Consider the following 20,353-nt stretch of genomic DNA (forward strand, 5'->3'; position numbering starts at 1 on the left):
AGGATTTCATCATTAACAATGACCAAACCCTCAATAACTATGTTATGTACTCGATCTCCATTTATATATATACACACATTTAGTTACAAGTTACAATATTGTATTTCTTTGTTTGTTGTTATGAATTTATTTATCTTCTCATCTTATCTCACTTTTATCATTTTATCTCTTCATTTGCAGTTTGACTCTTCCTTAAAGCATATCAACGGGTTAGTGTTATGTCTATATGTCCATATCTTACTAAAATCTTCAATTTTATTCTCCTTTGCACAATAAATGAATTTGATTATTTTTTCTCACATGATATTTGTAAAAATATTTTTTCCTTTGTGGTTATTTTTCTAAAGCAGGAAATACGAATTGACCATATTCTTTGTTTTGTTTCAACATTTGTAGAAAAGAAACCTCACATCCTATAATACTACGATTAGAGGTTATATTCATTATTGTAGAATAATAGTTCTTTAATTTTATTATGTGTTTGTTCTGTTTCATTCGAAGTTATTTTTTTCACTATCTGAATGTGTCAACCTTATATTTGTAAGAATAATCTTTAATTTTTTTTATTCTTATCATAAATAATTTGCAATGTTTAATTGTTGAATATTTATATTTTATCTAATTTATCATAGTAAATGTGATCATCATATCAGTCATAACCACCAAAGACATTTTACTTTCATTTATATTCTACTATAGTAATAAATTTATGGAATATTAATATTTAATTCTATTTATATTCTTTTTTGTTTGAATTTATGGATGAATTACAAAAATATAATATAAATTCGCATAATTACAGCTAATAAATTTGTGCAATGCTAATTGAATAATAATTACTCATTAATGTCTTTGAATGTATTAATTAAGTAATATTAATTGGTAGTTACACTTTAGAAACTGAAATTATTAGGCATGATTGTCTTTGAATGTATTTTGCTCTATTATCTAAAAACTAAATAATTGTCCTCCACAATTATTTTTGTTATTTGATTTTTTATTGTGTTATTTGATTGAATTTCTCTTTAATATGATGTAATAATGAAAATATTAAATAAATTTCATTTGATTATGATAATTAATTGATTTGATTTATATTTTGATTAAATTATTTATGATTTGCTAATTTTAAGCAATGCTCATTATAGATATAAACTTTCATAATTGTAAATAATAAATTTGCAAAATATATTTATATTCAATTCCATTTATATTCTATTTTGTTTGAATTTATGGATCAATTACAAAATTTGAATTTATGGATCAATTTATATTCATATGTATTTTGTCATGATTCATTCAACTCAATGACAAACATGATTAATTGAGCATATAACATGATTAGTTTAACATTGAAAATTTAATGCATATTTATAATTATACTGATAAAGAAATAATTAAATAATAATATCATAAAGAAACATAAAAGTTCAACATTTTTCAGTGAGTTACAAAAATGATATTGTACACAATTAATCAATTGTTAGTTACATTTTAGAAGCCAAAATTATTAGGAATAATTTTCTTTGAACATCTTTTATTCCGTTATCTAAAAATTAAATAATTCTTCTTAAAGTTAGATTTGTGATTTGATTTTTCATTACGTATTTGGATTAATTTCTATTTAATCTTTAATAGGATGTGACAATCAAAATATTAAAGCAATTTGATTTGATTGTGATAATTAATTTGTTTGATTTATATTTTGATTAAATTATTTATAATTCCCTAATTTTAAGCCATGTTTATTATTGATATAAATTTTCCGTAAATAATAAATTTTCGGAATATGAATATTTAATTCAATTTGTATTCAATTTGTTGTTTGAATTTATGGATTAGTTACAAAAATGAAATATATAAATTTACAGTATTATTTAATGAATTTATGGATATTAATTGAGTAATATCTACTCATTAATGTTTACATCATTTCCGACAATTTGTTTATATTTGGATTCATTAATCTATAATTTATTCCTATTTATTGAATTGCATAACGTGCATGATTAATTGAAAATATTACATAATTATTTAACATTAGAAACTTAATGCACAATTATAATTATATTGATAAATAAATAATTATATTTTTAATGTCATAAATAAATATAAAAACTCAAATTTTATGGATCCATTATAAAAATGATATTATACACAATTAATCAATTAAGTTAAATGATCAAATATAATAAGATGATGATACAACAAATTAACTCTATAATGTATGTGATTTATTTAAAATAAAAGGAATATGATTACCTGTGCAATATTAAAATAATAATAATATGAATCATAACATATTGTTTGTAGTTATTTTAGAGTCAAATAATAATATTTATTTTTATACTAATCTTATTTTAGAATCAAATAATAAGGAAATTATAAATTTATTGATGATTTTTTGATTAATAGGATACTACTAACTATATCACGTTATGTATGTATAAAAAACAATGTTGTGAAAGTAGAACAAGATGCTAAACTAGAAGAGGTCCCATATTAAGTTTATCTGATTTAAACAGTTAAACCGTATAGTGTGATTGTATGATTTTATATATAATTAATAATTTTTAACAACACGAATGCACTGGTAACATATATGGTTTTAACCATGCGAATGCACGAGCAACATACATATTCTTAATAATAAATGCTCATATAATATGCGTTCTTAATCATGCGGCAAAAAATACCTTCCCATGCAAATGCACGGGTAACTTGCTAGTTATTATATACAAAATATGGGTAAATATAAATAACCATAGAGACCTAAAATGATTATGATTTCATCTTCTCCTTAACTCTACGAGTTTAACAAGGTATACTAGAGAAAACAATTCATGTCCCAATCTCACTTATGGATTCTCCTTAACACTATGAGTTTAACAAGATATATAAGAGAAAATATAATCTTCAGATGTATGAAAAGTGGACTACATAGACCAAATAACAAAAATATATAATATCTATATAAGAATAGAATGGGATGATGATAGAAGGGGTTAGTGGTATTATCATAAAAGATATCTTCAAATACTGAAATATGAGGGGTAGAAATGTAATATGAAGTTGAAACTGATTTAAAAAAACAAAATGTTTTTCCTTCAATGTATTTATTGAAATGTCCTTTACATTTTTTATTATTTTCACTATTCATGAGTCAATTATGTCATTACACCATACTGTTAAATATGAGTGTGGATCCTCTCCAGTAATGGAGAGACTAGTACCTTCTAGGATGGTGACACGTGGCAAGCAAAAATAATCAATGGTTACAATTTTACAGTTAAAATAAAATGAAAATGTTAATTAAAAAACATTATAAAAACCCTAAATCCCTTTCTCATTATCCCATTTCTCATCTCCCCTTTCTCAATATAAAATCTCTCTTCTCCCTTTTCTCGCTAGTGTGAAAAATATTCTCCCATTTTCTCTTTTCTTTGCAAATCCTTTAGAAGTTATAGCTTAAACACCAACCATACAAGTAAATAAATGGAATTTTGTATGTCATCGTGGTTAATAATAGTTCACAGTCACTTTCAACCTAGCTAGAGAGATAGACTTCAACGTCATATCTCTTCCATGAGTTTATGTTCTCTCACTTCAATTGCCAAAGCCTCTAGCGACCTCACTCTTGAAGGGAAGGGACAAAAAAAGACTTGCGGATGTTTAAGATGTGACTTTTAAAGGATTTATAAAGAAGAAGAAAAGTAATGGGATAGTGTTTTTGGCAATAGTGAGAAACCGGAGAAGATAGATTTTACAGTGAGAATGGGGAGATGAGAAATGGGATAATGTGAAATAGATTTAGTGATTTTTTAATGTTTTTTTAATTAAAATTTTCATTTTATTTTAACTGTAAAATTGTAACCATTGATTATTTTTGCTTGCCACATGTCACCATCCTAGAAGGGACTGACCTCTCCATTAATGGAGATGATATTTTTTAATTATTGTTGCAGTATCATTATTCATGGAAAGGGATCTAGTCCAGTGCTGGATAGGATGATGACATGTGACAAAAAATGTTTTCAACAGTCATGATTTCATATTATTTTTGAATAAAAAATAAATAAATAAATTTAAAAAAATCTCAGCCAAGTAATGGTCTCTCCATTACCGGAGAGGAGATAAACTCATTATTCATGAGTATTTTTACTATCCATGGGAAAAATTTTCTCTCTCCAACAAGAGGGTAGCGGGTTGCATTTCTTGCAACAATTATTTTAAATAAAAATCTCTATAACTTTTTTTTCTCTCCCCAAATTATGGTACATCTTTTTAAACTTTACACATCTCAGCCTCTCACACATCTCTTTTGTGTAAGAATCAACACCCACGTGGCTTAGCATGCCTAAATAATAGAAGAGATGAAGGGTGGATGTTAACTTATGCATAAAATCATTTAATTGACTCAACCTTTTTTCTTTCAAATTGCATTGCTAATCTCTTTCTACGCCTCTTTCTGTCTCTCTGCTTCTCTTTCTCATTTCAAAGTTTCCTCTTTATGTACACGACGCAACCATTTTCAAAATTTAAAATTATTCTTTCCATGCATTTTAATATTTTCCAACTACTACTATATTTTACAATATCAGTCTCTCTTTTCATTTTCCAATCTCATACTCACTAGACCTTCTACATATTGTTGTAACTGAAGCAGAAAGCACACCTAAGTGCATCAAGAAAAGAAGAAACCAGAAGAAGGAAGAAAGAAGAGATGAAGAGGATTAAGTAGATGGAGTTAGAGTATGCAATGTATTTAGTATATTAATCAATAGCAATACAAGAAAGTGGATTGATTTTATTGACACAATGCTAAGCTCTACTATTTATAGCAAGTCTCAACTAACTAACCATATACAAATAGTAAGCTAATCTAACTAACAAAACTGAATTACAAAAATACATCAAGACTCTTCCTTAATTCAGTTTGCATTCATCATTTCTAATCCAATCTTCCTCCTCAAAGTTTTAAATCTTTCTTTCTTCAATGGCTTGGTTAAAATGTCAGCCAACTGATTTTTAGAGTTGCAGAATTTCAACTCTAACTTCCCTTTGTTCACTTGTTCTCTTATGTAGTGAAATTTGGTTTCAATGTGCTTGCTTCTACTATGAGCAACATGATTCATGGCCAAGTTTATAGCAGATTTATTATCAACCATTAGTTGCAGCTTCACCTCTTCTGTTTCCAGCTTTAATTCTGCCATGAGAGCACCCAACCAAGCAGCTTGACAAGCACTTATGCTAGCTGCAATATACTCAGCTTCACAAGATGACAAGGCTACCACCTCTTGCTTCTTGGAACACCAACTTATAGGAGCAGTGCCAAGACGAAAGAGATAGATTATAGTGCTCTTCCTATCTGTTTTATCCCCACACCAATCAGCATCAGAAAAACCACACAAATTCTTGTTGTTGTAATTTTTCAATTCTGTAGGATACATGATCCCATAGTCTAAGGTCCCTTTCAAGTATCTGAGTAGCTTCTTCACTGCAATTAGATGACTTTGCTTGGGAGATTCCATGAATATACTTATCCACCCAACACCAAATGCAATATCAGACCTTGAATTGCATATGTACCTCAATGAGCCCACCATTTGTCTATACAAAGTTTTGTCTACCACTTGTTCTGTTCCTTCTTTGCGTAACATTGTCCCTGCATCAATAGGAGTTGATACATGGTTGCAATTCATCATCTCAAACCTCTCCAATACATCAACTATGTATTTCCTTTGATGCATCAATGTTCCAGCCTTAGTTTTCTTAAATTCGATGCCTAGAAAGTAGGAGAGTTCCCCTAGATCAGTCATCTCAAACTCAGCTTGCATCTCTTCTTTAAATGCTAGAATCTTGCCCAATTCTGCATCTGTTATGAGAAGTTCATCCACATAAAGACACATAATTAGTAGATCAGTTGTATAGTTTCCTTTTACATAGACACCATGCTCATTTGTACATTTAGTGAAGCCAAGCTGCAACAGGAAAGCATCTATCCTCTTGTTCCAGGCTCTTGGAGCTTGTTTAAGTCCATAGAGTGCTTTGTGTAGCTTGTAGACCATTTCTTATTTGCCTTATGTTATGAAACCAGGTGGTTGAAACACATAAACTTCTTTGTCAAGTGGTCCATTCAAAAAGGCAGATTTCACATTCATTTGATGAATGTTCCAAGAATTCTGATTAGCTCAGGCAATCACGAACCTCACTGTCTCAATTCTAGCTATTGGTGCAAACACTTGATCATAATCAAGTCCTTGTTTTTGCAGGAAACCTTTTGTTACCAACCTAGCTTTATACTTTGATACTTGACCACCAGGATTAAGTTTGGTCTTGAACACCCATCTAACTACAATTGCATTTTTGTCAGTTGGAAGAGTTGTTAGTGTCCATGATTTATTTCTTTCTATGGACATTAACTCTTCTTCCATTGCTCTAATCCAGTGAGATTAACCAAGAGCTTCCTCTACACTGATTGGTTCCATTTCAGTAAGCAATGCCATGTGAACAAAATCACCTTCTGCTGTGATTGTAGAGTCAGGGAATACATCATAGTCTCTCAATCTTGATGATGGTTGTCTTATTATTTGAGATGAGGATGAAGTAGGGGTTGACTAGGTGGAGCATGAGATGGATTACCAATGGCTTCACCTCTTTCAGAGTTGTGCAAGTTGTCTGCATTTTCATCGGTTAGCAGCCTAGATCGATCTTCAAGTAGTAAACCAGCTTTCACTCTTGAAGTACTAGCTTCCTCATGCCAATTCCAATATTGGCTCTCATCAAACTTCAAGTTCCTGGTGATACATAATTTATGAGTTAGGGGATCAAAAACTCTGTATGCACCAGTATTATGATAACCAAGAAAGATGAATTTTGAGCCTCTATCATCAAGCTTTCCCCTTTTTATCTCAGGAATATGCCCAAACAAAATTGAGCCAAAGATCCTCAAGTGACTTACACTTGGTTTAGAGCCTGACCAAGTTTCTTCAGGGGTCTTATAGTTCAATCTCTTGGATGGACATCTATTGATGATATAGGCTGATGTTGAGACAGCCTCACCCCATAATTTCTTGGGTAACTTCTTGGTTTTCAACATACTCCTAGCCATGTTGAGTAGTGTTCTGTTTGCTCTTTCTGCAGTGCCATTATGTTGAGGTGTGTAAGGAGCTATCACCTCATGAAAGATCCCTTCTTTGGTGCAGAATTCACTGAATTGATCTGAAGTGTATTCACCTCCACCATCTGACCTTAATAACTTCAACTTCATATCACATTGCTTCTCAACTTGTGCTTTAAACTTCTGAAACATCTCAAATACTTCACTCTTCCTTTTAATTAGATAGATCCATATCTTTCTTGTATGATCATCAATAAAGGTAAGGAAGTATCTATTGCCTCAAATTGACTCTTCTTCAAGAGGGCCACACACATCACTGAAAACAGTCTCCAATGGTTTCCTTGCTCTTAAAGGAACATCAGAACTGAATGAATTTCTTGCCTGCTTGCTTAATTGGCACTCATCACACAAGGTTGATGGCACTGTGATAAGTGGTAACCCCAACATTGATTTGTTTTTTCTTAGAGATTCTACGCTTCTAAAGTTTAGGTGGCCATACCTTTGATGCCACAACCAAGTAACTTGATTTGTGTTTGCTTGAAGGCATTTCTGGTCACCAACTTGAATTTGAACTTTGAATATTCTATTGGAAGATAGAGGAGCCTTCAAAATCTTCTGAGCCTTCTTATCAAAAATAGTGAGTAGACCATCCTTCATCACCATCTCATACCCTTTTTCCAACAATTGACCAAGACTAAGCAAGTTATGCTTCATCTTTGGTACATAAAGTACATTGGAAATGTATGATTTTCTGCCATCTTGTCTCTGAATCATCACCTTACCAACACCTTCAGCAGTGACTGAGCTTTGGTATGCAAAGTTAACTCTACTTTTGGTTGATTCATCAAGAGTAGCAAACCAATCTCTCCTCCCTGACATATGGTTGGAGCACCCTGTGTCAAGATACCAAAACTCAACCTTCTCCTCATTATCTGGATCCGTTCTTGTAGTGGCCATCAACAAGCAGTGCTCTTCATTTGATTCTTGGTCGTTGTGAGCCAAACCAGCTTCCTCTTCTCTCATGTCTGACCATCTATTCATTTTGCACTCAGAAGCAAAATGACCATAATTCCTGCACTTGTAGCATTGTAGTTTCTTTTTGTCAAGCTTTCTTCTACCATCTGCATTCTTGGTAGAACCTTTAGAATCAGATTCTTTTCCTGATTTCCAATGAACATCAGTTTTTCTCCCAGAGAACCCTTGCTCACTTGTCCTCCATTTGCTATTGCCTTTCTTGCTCCACTAACCATGAGATTTCTTGGTGAATCTGGCCTGCAATGCTTGGTCACCAGTTCTCTCTAGATTTCTTTCCTTTAACCTCAACTCATAAGATTCCAGGGATGCTTGTAGCTCCTCAATCTTGACTTCTTCAAGATTCTTGGATTTCTTAATTGCAACTACAATGTGGTCATATTTGCAAGTGAGGGTCATAAGCACCTTCTCCACTATACTCTTCTCCTTCAAGACTTTGCCACATGACCTCATTTGATTAGAAAGAGCCAAAATCTTGGTCATGTACTCAGCCACAGAATCACTATCCTCCATCTGCAGGAGCTCATATTGCCTTTTGAGCTGCTGCAACTTAACCTTCTTGATCTTGGCCACTCCTTCATAGCTCTTTTCTAGGCTATCCCAAGCCTTTTTGGCAGTTTCAGCACCATTGATCTTCTCACAGTTGGCCCCATCAACACATTGATGCAGAAGAAAGAGAGTTTTGCAATCTTTCTTCTTGGCTTCCTTGTAGATTGCTCTTTGAGCTTCAGTAGCTCCCTCCCCAATCTCTTGATTACCATGTTGAACTACCTCAAACACTTCTTGAAAGCCAAAGATAGCTTTCATTTGATTCCTCCATCGATCATAATTCTTGCCATCCAAGATAGGAAGTGTTAATGAAAAACCACTATTGTTTGTCATTTCTATCCTGCTTCTACTGATCACGTTGATACCCACACAGGTCCCCCTTGAAGATTCACACAGAATCTACACCTACAAAGCTGTTGATACCACTGTTGTAACTGAAGTAGAAAACACACCTAAGTGCATCAAGAAAAGAAGAAACCAGAAGAAGGAAGAAAGAAGAGATGAAGAGGATTAAGTAGATGGAGTTAGAGTATGCAATGTATTTAGTATATTAATCAATAGCAATACAAGAAAGTGGATTGATTTTATTGACACAATGCTAAGCTCTACTATTTATAGCAAGTCTCAACTAACTAACCATATAAAAATAGGAAGCTAATCTAACTAACAAAACTGAATTACAAAAATACATCAACACATATCAGTGGGTTCTTCGTTTAGATATATGATTTTTCTTTACGATTTAATTATCATCGGATCTTATAGCTTCTAATTGTTTGTGTTTGAAGAGGAGAACATACATGATAGTGTTTCTAACATCCTACTCACTCATTCACTCAAAGGCATGTTTTTATCAAGTTCTTGCTCTTAACATTTAGTTAAAAATTTACTAATCATGGATTCTAAGTTCTCTTTGTTGTTTTTTAGTTCAAAATTTACTAACAAGATAACTTTTTTACCTGACAATTTAATATTTTTTTTGGCTATTTTTGTTGGATGAAGCTTATTTTATTCTTTTTGACTCAAAGATAATATTTTTTGTATGATTTTTCATTACACCTTATTTCCGAATATTAATTTTTTTAAGATTTTCAGTAATTGAGGGTTGTGGTTGTGATTTTTTCTTACATATAACTTTACATTCTCTTCTTCGAGGTAAACTTTTATTCTACCTTCTTCGTCTTTAGGGAAAAAATACTAACTCCGTGCATTGGTCAGAAGAAAGTATAAGCTTTGGTGCACTTTTGTTATTATTTTTTAAAAATAAAAAACTTAAAAAGTGTGCATTTAGCATAAGGCAAATAGATGTATCACTTTGAAAGCTTTATTGTTATTTTTATTATCATTGTGACTCTTTAAAGTTGTAAAATAGATTTATTATTATTATTTTGAAAGTAAAAGTTGTGGTAGACGTATGTTTACAACTATGCAATAGAAGCACATGTATACTACAGAAGGCATGTGTGGTCTGGATAGAGAAGAAGACTTTATAACTTTTTCATTTTCACTTACTCAGATTAACTTTGAGTTTCATTTTCTTTGTTTTACTTATGGGTGGGTTAACATTCCTATAGACGGGGAAGCAATAAGTGATAAGAAGGATGTTTCTCGCACATAAGTTTACTTTTTATCCTTTCCTGTATTCCAGTTAGTGGAATAAAGTATCCCCTGGTATTAATAAGGATATAAATTATTTCCTTACAACCACTAAAATCATGACATATGTCTCATTTAATGATTTTCTATAAAAAAATAATTTTAAAACAAAACAAAATATTTCACATATCATATTTTTATTGGTCGGAGAAGATAAGTTATCTCCTGGTATGAGGAGATACTTTATTATCTTCTCTAAGTGCTTTATGCTAAGAAAACAATTTAGTATATACAAATAAGTAAATAGCAAATAACAGTTATTTGCTTCTTTTTGTATACTTCAAAAGGATGACTTCATTCATTTTCTGACTTCATTCATTTTCTGTGAACTTTAATTTACTAAATTATTGATCTAATATTTTGTATGTTTACATACTATATTTTTTTACAGGCTTCAAATTTTACAGTTATGATGAGGTCTCTGGCCATAAAAAGAAAACAATTATTGGATGATACCAAGACCATGATAAAAGGGTTAAGTTATTTGTGAAAATTATGGGTAAGTTTATTTATTTGGGAACACTAAAAACAACTCCATCTGCATTATTACATACAAAGCAAACTTTATTTATATGTATTTATTCATCTTTTTCTCACTAAACCATCTACCTAGCACGTCATCCTCTTTCACATCGATTTCTTCACATGTTCCTCATGATGGATGCCTATTTGTGGTTGGCTAATCCAATATAGTAGAGGAGTACAAGCAATACTAAAATATCATCTTTTGGCACATTTACTTGCCGACTTTGTAGATGATCTAATTGGAAAGAAACAAGAAAAATTGGAATCAATTGAAACTATTTCTCCAACCAAAGTCATTTTCAACCACATGATGAAATGATGTTTTATTTATTGACATTCAACAACAATGTCCTATATGTCATTTAATTTTATCAAAAATGAATTATTTATTGTCTTTTCATTTTACTATTATGGCTTACTTAGAGCCAAGAGCTAGCGGCCTGTGCACTCCTATGGGTATACTGTTAGAGATTTATGTACATAAAAGCAATCATAAAATATACATAAATTATTAGTAGTATAATGCATATTTTTTTTAATTATGTCAGATTAATTATTTTAAATTATATTCATTATGGATATATAACATATGTAACAAGGAATAAAAAGAATATTAATACATTTCTATTTATTAATATTGCACATGTAAACATTGATTTGTTAAAATTGATATATTAAAATTAATTTCAAACATGCACATTTATGATTGTATGAATATTAAAAACAACAAATTCATAATATAAAACATAATGAATACTAATCTAAAATAAATCATAATTATTTAACATATATGTTAAAAAAAGACCTTATAAATTTATTTGCTACTTATAAACATAATTCCAAAAAATATGTCGCAATATAAATATATACTTTTTTAAATTTATACAGTACTTATATTGTACGAAACATTGTTTCATTATATCCATTATTATGTAATGACTAAAATATCCTTACCAAAACTAAAGATATAAGTAAAGTGTTACATACTTCTCAGTAATATAATGGACACAATTTTATTTATTAATTTTTTGAAGCAAATAAGAGATGTTATTACAAATATACAACTTTTAAATCTAGGTGTCAATGAAAGAGGATACATATGTGTATAGAGAATAACTATTATATAATTATCGGTATAAACTATAATACAACATGACATTTTCCTCCAAACTCACATTTTTTCTTAGTTCCTACTTCACCATATTTAATTTATTGGAATAATGTATATTCTTTTATCAAGAGATAAATTATATTATCCAACCACTAAAATCATGATACAGGTTTTATTTATTTTTACTTTTTAGTAATATTTTTTTAGGAAATGACAAAATCATGATTTTATTAGTGGAAGAAAATAACTTATTTCCTAATATAAGGAGATATTTTATACTCTTAATTTATACATTTCCATGTTTACTTTGTGGGCATTTTGACTCAAACAAATTTATGCATATATAGTTTTTTTATATTTTTAGTTAACCTTCTTTTTCTAACAAGGTAACATTTCTAGCCTTTAAATTTTTTAATTTAGATATTTTTAGCACAATTAACTTTTTTTCTATATTACAATCACTCACGAGTATGCTTTTTCAAACAGGTAAATCTCACACTCATCTATTTAGAAAGGTAGCATGCATTCCATCCTATGCTTTTTCTAACACGTAATTCTCTCCCTCCTATTGCATGTTAACATTCTGACTTATTTATAATATTGAGAAAGTAAATAAAAAATAATGTGAAACATCTTAAATTCTTATCAAAAGTTACACTTTGTTGATATTTATTGGCATTCAGTTTTTAAATAGCTATGATTTATTACTAATATTTTACACATTGAACTTGATATTCCTTACATTATTTTACAGGTAGGGATGACAACTAGGTCGGGTGAACACAAATACTACTTACCCGTAATCATACCATACTATTTGGGGTACCCCGGTAGCTGTATCTGCTAGTATCTTTTCCAACTTTAATTACATTTTTAGTTATATTTATTTGCATTCAATTTTTTGAATAGCTATGAGTGTTGGATTGCATTCCATCAACACTTTATACTAGGAGATACTCTATTCCCTTAAGGAAAATGCTAACTGAAACAGATTCACAAATATTTTATCATATTTATATTGTTGATTTTTTATTTAGTACATGTACCTGTTGTATAATTGGCTAACCCAATTCATTGAAAAATTCAAATGTGTAAAAGACTCTTTATACTTCATGTAAGCTTAGTTGGAATTTATCAATTAATAACAATTATCAGTTATTTGCTCCTTTTTAACTTATTTTTGTAGACTTTAAAAGATGACTAAAATCATTTTGAATGTTCTTTAAGAAGTGATCAAAAGAATGGTCATGGTCGTATTTTTGTAATACTTTTATATACTTTAGTGTGACTTATATTATTGATTTTTAGTTTGTACTTCTACAAATTATTGTATGGTTGACTACATAGTATGATTGATTACTTCAAATTCGACATTTTAATAATTTATCACTTCAAATTGTTGATGTCAAGGTTTTTATACCTCTCATTCTACTATTTTTACTTATATAGAGTTAGGATGGAGCGACTCGTGCGAATGCACGGATATACAACTAGTTTTATTATAAAAGAAGTCTACAAACAAAGTATGCACTTTATGCACACTCAAATTTGTTTGGCCTATTTCTGTAAAGTATAAAAAATATAAAAAAAACAACAAAAAAGATTGAAAAAAAAACATTTTTTGATTGCCTAAAAACCAATTTTACATTCAAATCATAATCAACAATTAGTTAATTACCAGCAGTTTCCTTCGAAGTTTTAATTGTCGGTTTCATTTTAATAATATTAATTTATGGTTTATAATTGCAAAAATTAATATTTAATAAAAGAAACTCATTGATTTCTTTTAAGTGTAATTTTTTTTATGACTTCCTTACAATATCTTCTGAATTTTAGTGAAACTACATAAATCATCTCTCACTTATTTATGTCTACACAAATCCCCCAAATTTTTATACATTCATTACATTGACCTGCATGAGAAATAAATATAACACTTTAAATAAAAAATATGATAAATGCAATTAAGTTAAACAAAACATAATATATTATGGAGAAAAATCCAAATAATATACAAATCAATGTATCTTTCCTACTTTTGGTTACAAAATGCATTAACAAATTGTTTAAATCGCTCTTATATTATATAGTAAGAAACCAAAAATAATAAAGAGATATCGAGTCATATATTATTTGGACTTGTCTCCACAATATGCCATATTTTGTTTAACTTAATTGCATTTATCAAATTTGTTTGTTTAAAATATTACACTTGTTTTTCATGCAGGGGTGATAAGTATAATGAAAGTATAAATGTTTGGGGTGTTAGTATAATTTTTTTTAATGCATTTAGTATAGCAGTTATGTGAAAACTTAAAGAAGGGAAAGGTAAAAGCATCTAAGTTCTTGCAATGCAATAACACATATGGGGTAATAACAAGAAAATAAATTTTGAAAACCATATGTTACTTCATTACAAGGAGATAGGCTTTCCATGCTAAATGCATCTTCATTCATTTCTTCTAAAAAATCGGTGGTTCAGTTAGAAGCATAGCAAGAGGCAAAGAAAAGTTTTCTCTTGAGGATAAAATGAGACACCATGTTCTTCCTCATCATTAAGCACACTGTATGGAAGAAAAGAAAGGGGGTGCAAAAATGTTGGGTTGTGAGATCCAAAAAGGATAAGGAAAAGTAAGAAAAGATAGAGACTTGGGCATAGAGGGGAGCTAAGAGCGTGAAACACAAATTGAGCTTCCATAGCACCACTTACATAATTTGTTGGGCCTCCCTCAACTCTATTTCTGTTATGTGGTGCATATTCTCATTCTTTCCTCTTCTAAAGCTAGCCATTCATAGAGTTTGTGGCATTCTCCAATATTATTAAAGCTCCCACCTTTACTACCATCTTTCACACCTAAACTACACACCCATTACCCAGTACTTTCTTCGTTTTTCCTTCTCTTAGGTCTTGTACTTGCAAAGCCATCCTCAGCCAACCACCATTTTATCCCCACACTCTCACTCTGAGTTTCTATTCATCTAAGTTGGATCAGAACGCAAGCATTTTGTTATCCCAACTTGTATCCTCAACCTCCTAATCTTCGTGAATCTCCTAAAAAAAAATAGAATAAAATTTTGGGTTTAGATACATGTGTTTTGGTTCTAACATGCTCCTGACCTTGACAAAGTTTTGATGAAGACACCAACGTCACAAAAAAGAAGAAAATGAAGAATACTCATGAAGACAAAGAAGATTAAAGCTTCAAGACAATTAGATTAAGTCTCTATACGTATTTCTATCCTAAAAACTCTTAAATATACAAAGTAGAAATGCTCAAACTATTTTTAAAGAAAGAACACTTTAAAAATACTTCAAACAATTTTTAAAAATAGTGTGTAACGGGTTACTTCATCTAAGTAACAGGTTACGTGTGTGAGAAAATAGTCATCCAACTTAAAACTGTCCAGAGTAATCCATTACTGCATTTGAGTAACAGATTACCAGTTTTGAAAAAGTTGAGTAACCGATTACCCAAATTGGTGTAATCGATTACTCTAATTCTTTTTTAAAAGAACAGAGGACAAAGAGTTTGGGTAATCGATTACACACTGTTAGTAATCGATTACTAAGAGCTGTTGCATCAGATTTCAGATTTCAAAATGAAATGTTTTCATTTCAAACGAAATCTCTTCACTTCAAACAACTCCTACACTTTCAGAAAGGCACCATGCGTGTTTGGAAAGTCTATATAAAAGCTCTAACTCTCACAACACAAACATACAACAACACACAACTCTTATACAATTTCCAAAAAATCTTAAACTTATTCTGAAGTTATTTCTCTATATTTTTTGCAACTTACACTCAAACTTTCAAAGTCATTTTTCTGAAGTTGCTTCGAAGTGTTTCAAAGTTTTCCAAAGAGCATTATTACTTGGTATACATAAAGAGTTGATTGGATTGCAAGTTATACTACTTTCATACTTGTAAAGACAATCTGTCATTGTTGTACATTCTTCAATATTGTTGATACTTTCTTTCACGGGGTGTGAAAACAAATGGGATTAGAATCACTTGGAAATGTGTTTTCCAAGAGTGAATAATAATTAGGGAGTGTGTAAGGTACATAGAAATCTCGGGGTGAGATATTGTAATTACAACTCGTAATTCTTAGTGAAGAAATCTCTTGTGCTGCAAGAGTACTGGAAGTAGCCTTCGGTGGACTAGAAGGTAAACTAGTAGAAAAATCATTGTGTATTATTCTCTTCTCCCTTATCTCTTTCATTTTATCTTGATTATTTTTCTACATATATTTTCCGCTGCATGTTAACTCTTGATTTTGCAGAAAAAGTGACCATAATTTTTAAGTCAACTAATTCACCAGCCTCTTAGTTGCAACCTCGTTCTTACATTTTGGGTTTAGATACATGGCGTTTTGGTTCTGACATGTTAGTTCTTGGTGCTGTCATAGTAGGATATGCTATATGCATGCTTCAGAAGGGATTTTGATTTTCTTTCTTATCAAAGATGGATTGAGTGATTCAGAGGCCACGACTCTCATGTTTGCAAGGAAACTAGGCACCATCAAAGATAAGCCAATAACTATAACAGGGAGTATCCTATACAAATAAAACATGACTTGTTTATTATATGATACATGAGGTTTCTAATTTTTATATCTCAGATTAAATGAAGTAATGCATGATCCCATAAAAAATATAAACAGATGTAGAATTGAATCACTTCCTTGTCTATACATTGTTGTCTTTGGTTTCTTTTTATTACATCATTTGTCTAAAAATATTGGGGATTTATTAGTTAGGACCAATAGAAAGTCTCAACGTGGCTTATCAAAAAATATTCATGGACTTGCAGCGAACTACTTATTGACCTATAGATATGTTGTCTTAACCTTTTGACTCCTTAATAATAAAATAACATAATGTAATTTTAATTACTTCTAGTCTTCTAGATGATTTTTGAAAGCCACATTCTCAAACATTGAATCAACCAATCACTTGAAAGATATTCGGCTTCCGTGAAGTAAATAAAATATCTCTCTGAGACATGCAGTGTGGACATTAGTTTTTGTTGTTTTATCTATTTTAAAGATGATAAAATTTTAATTATTTTAAAATCTCAAAGAGATTTGCTGCGGTGCGAACATTAGTTTCTATTGCTTCATTTATCTTGAAGATGATAGAATTTCAACTCTATTTCAAATATATCTGAGATTCGATGCACTACGAACATTAGTTTGTCATGCTTAATCTATTTTGAAGACGATAAAATTTTAACTATTTTTAATATCTCTTTAAGATATGATGTGGTGCGAACATTAATTTAACTACATTTCAGATATCTCTTTAAGATGTGGTGCGATGCGGACATTAGTTTTTGTTGCTTCATGTATCTTGACTATGATAGAATTTTAACTATATTTCAAATATCTCTTTGAGATTTAATATGATGCAGACATTAGTTTCTGCTGCTTCATCTATCTTGAAGATGATAAAAGTTTAACTATATTCCAAAAATATCTTTAACATTTGATACAGTGTGGACAATAGTTTTGCAGCTTCATATTTTCCCAAATTGGATAAAATTCTAATTATATTTATAAAGCAAATAAATCAAACCAACTAAATTTCAAACCATAACTACATAGTCTTAATTTTCCTGTTGCACATAGAGATACGTATGAGCAAAATAAACTCATGTCAGACATAATTATAAAAATAAAATATTTTACTTTAGTAATTGTATTTTTAACAAATAAGTTTTAGGGTATAAAAGTTCATGTGATTAGCGAGGGTCTCATTTTAATATGGGCCGACAGAGTGTTAATATTTTCCCTAATCCGTTATCGACTTCCGAGCTTAGAATCTCTGTTTAAAGACTATACTATCCTAATTGGGCTTATTATAGAGTTTTCTACGTTTTAACACCACAAAACGTAGTGGCTACCCCAAATCAATTGGGAGAGGTAAAAATCAAGTTCACATCTTCCTAAGTCGCAGAGGCGGTCTTCTAACCAAAATTCGGGTCGCAACACACTTCTAAATAATTGTTCTTAATTAAAAATAACTTGCTTTTCTTCATATTTTTTCACCTCCGGCGAAATTTCCATCTAATTTACTCTACTTACAAGCGTTTCTCTAAAATTTAATGTTTAGAAATTTGAAAATATACTGAAAAACTATTACTTTTCTACTTCTCAATTATCTTTGAGACTCAATTTAAAATAAAATTATAGAGCGTATATACCAATGTTGTGATAACCAGACCGGACTAGAGGTCAGCCAGTGGTCAAACTGGTCGGACTTGAAAACGGCTTTGGTTTGTAGTCTTAACCAAGTGAGGGTTGGACCGCTTTGAACCAGAGAAATTCTGGTCCAACCATGTTAAACCCGGTTGAACCACAATAACCTGAGGAGTAAACCAGACAGTTCACTTAAAATTTAAAAAAAAATAGAACACTACTCTAATGTTTTGTTTTACTCCAGTCTAAAAAAACGGAAAATGTTATTTCAATATAATTATATATTAATATAAAATTTTGTATTTATATATAACTATATATTTATAGATAAAAATGATAAATTATATATGAAATTGGATCGCTTTGAACCGAAGAAATTCCAGTTCAACCATGTTAAACCCGATTAAACCTAATACGAGATATCTTCTGATTTGATGATTGACTTGGGTTTCAAAACATTTGTTTATACAGAGAACAATTAAAAATCTAATTTTAAACTATACTTATTATAAATGACATTTTATACTTTTTATTTAACATATAAGATTCTTAAGGCCTGAAAATTATGTTCGTATTTATAGTGTTGTGACGATTTTACCAAGAGTTATATTTTAAAATTTAATAACATTATTAAGTTTGTTAAAAAATTAGTATAAATATTAAAATGATAAAATAAATTTGATTGAATAAATTAATAGGATGCAGGTTATATGAAATGTCTTATTAAAAAGGTATAAAATATTGCAAATTTAAAATAGAGTATAAGAGCAGATGCTATAGAAAAACATTAGTCCCATTAGAGTTAGTTGAGCGGGTTAAAATATGGTCTAAACTCCGTTATTTACACACTACATGTGGCAATTTTACCCAAAGTTCGATCCAATAGACCAGATACTCTTCTAGAGCACATCTAGGTGTGTAATATCTAATCTAACCAGGTTAGATCGGGATAACCCGATAATAACTTGATTGGTTAGATTAGTCAATCCAACTACTAATTGAAAAAAGCCTAAATTCCCGATTTAGAAAACAAAAAGGGAGAGGGTCACGACTCACGAAAGTTAGACTCTTGGACACTAATAGATGATAGAAAACCTAGTAATCATCGTACCACACGTAACAGCTATCACCATTCGACATGCTACTCGACATAGTCATCTCACTACTACACTGCTCATCTATCATCTCATCGCTGCACTACTCATATATCATCTCACTGTTGCATCGCTCGCTACAACGCTCAACGATTAGTATCTATTGTTTCATTAGTGCTTATGTGACAAAAATAAAATCAGACCTTTATGACTTATTTCAATAATGCTTAATTTGTTTAATTAAACATATCAAAAGTACAAGCCACATGATGAATAAGTTAAATGCACTAACTCCTACTCCTTAATATGTTAGAGGAAAATCTCACCCAACATGGGATCATTGACAATTACTATAAGATGTTGATGAAATATAATAATAAAATATTTATATTGTTCAAAATGTTACAAAGGTGGAGAAATATATTGAATTAAATAACATCTTATTGGAGGAAAAGAGATGTTCTATCTTATCTTTCAGTCCCTTTTGATGTTTAACATCAAATAAAAGAACAATTGAATCAAGTTAGTTATAGTAGGAAATGAGGAATTAATCAAATTTGAGGGGAAGATGATCTATTTGAGGAAAATGCTATATAACAGGAAGGACATATGACTCTATCAATATCAACTAATGTCAATGGTAAGACAAATAATATGGGCTTTGCTCCAACAACTGCTTCAGGAGCTTATCCTTCAATCAAAATGGGCTTTATAGATAAATATGCTATTCATTGGGATGAAATGACAATTGTTCGATTCTTTTATTATTGTTGCATTTCATTTAATTGTTCAAATTCAGTTTACTATCAACCTATGATAGATGCAATTTCTGCAATTGGTCTTGATTATAAAGATCCTACATATTATGTCATTATATTTAATTTTTTGTATGCTATGAAGAAGGACGCGTAATTGTTAGTTGAGATCTTTCAGAATTTTTGGAAAGAAAATAGTTTCACCATCATGGCTGATGGTCGGCAAGACCAAAGAAATAAGTAGCTGATCAATATTCTTGTTTCTTCTCCGAAATGAATAACTTTTGTGAGATCCATTGATGCATATG

The sequence above is a fragment of the Lupinus angustifolius genome, chromosome LG05 (assembly GCF_001865875.1).
Source record: "Lupinus angustifolius cultivar Tanjil chromosome LG05, LupAngTanjil_v1.0, whole genome shotgun sequence".
NCBI lineage: Eukaryota > Viridiplantae > Streptophyta > Magnoliopsida > Fabales > Fabaceae > Lupinus > Lupinus angustifolius.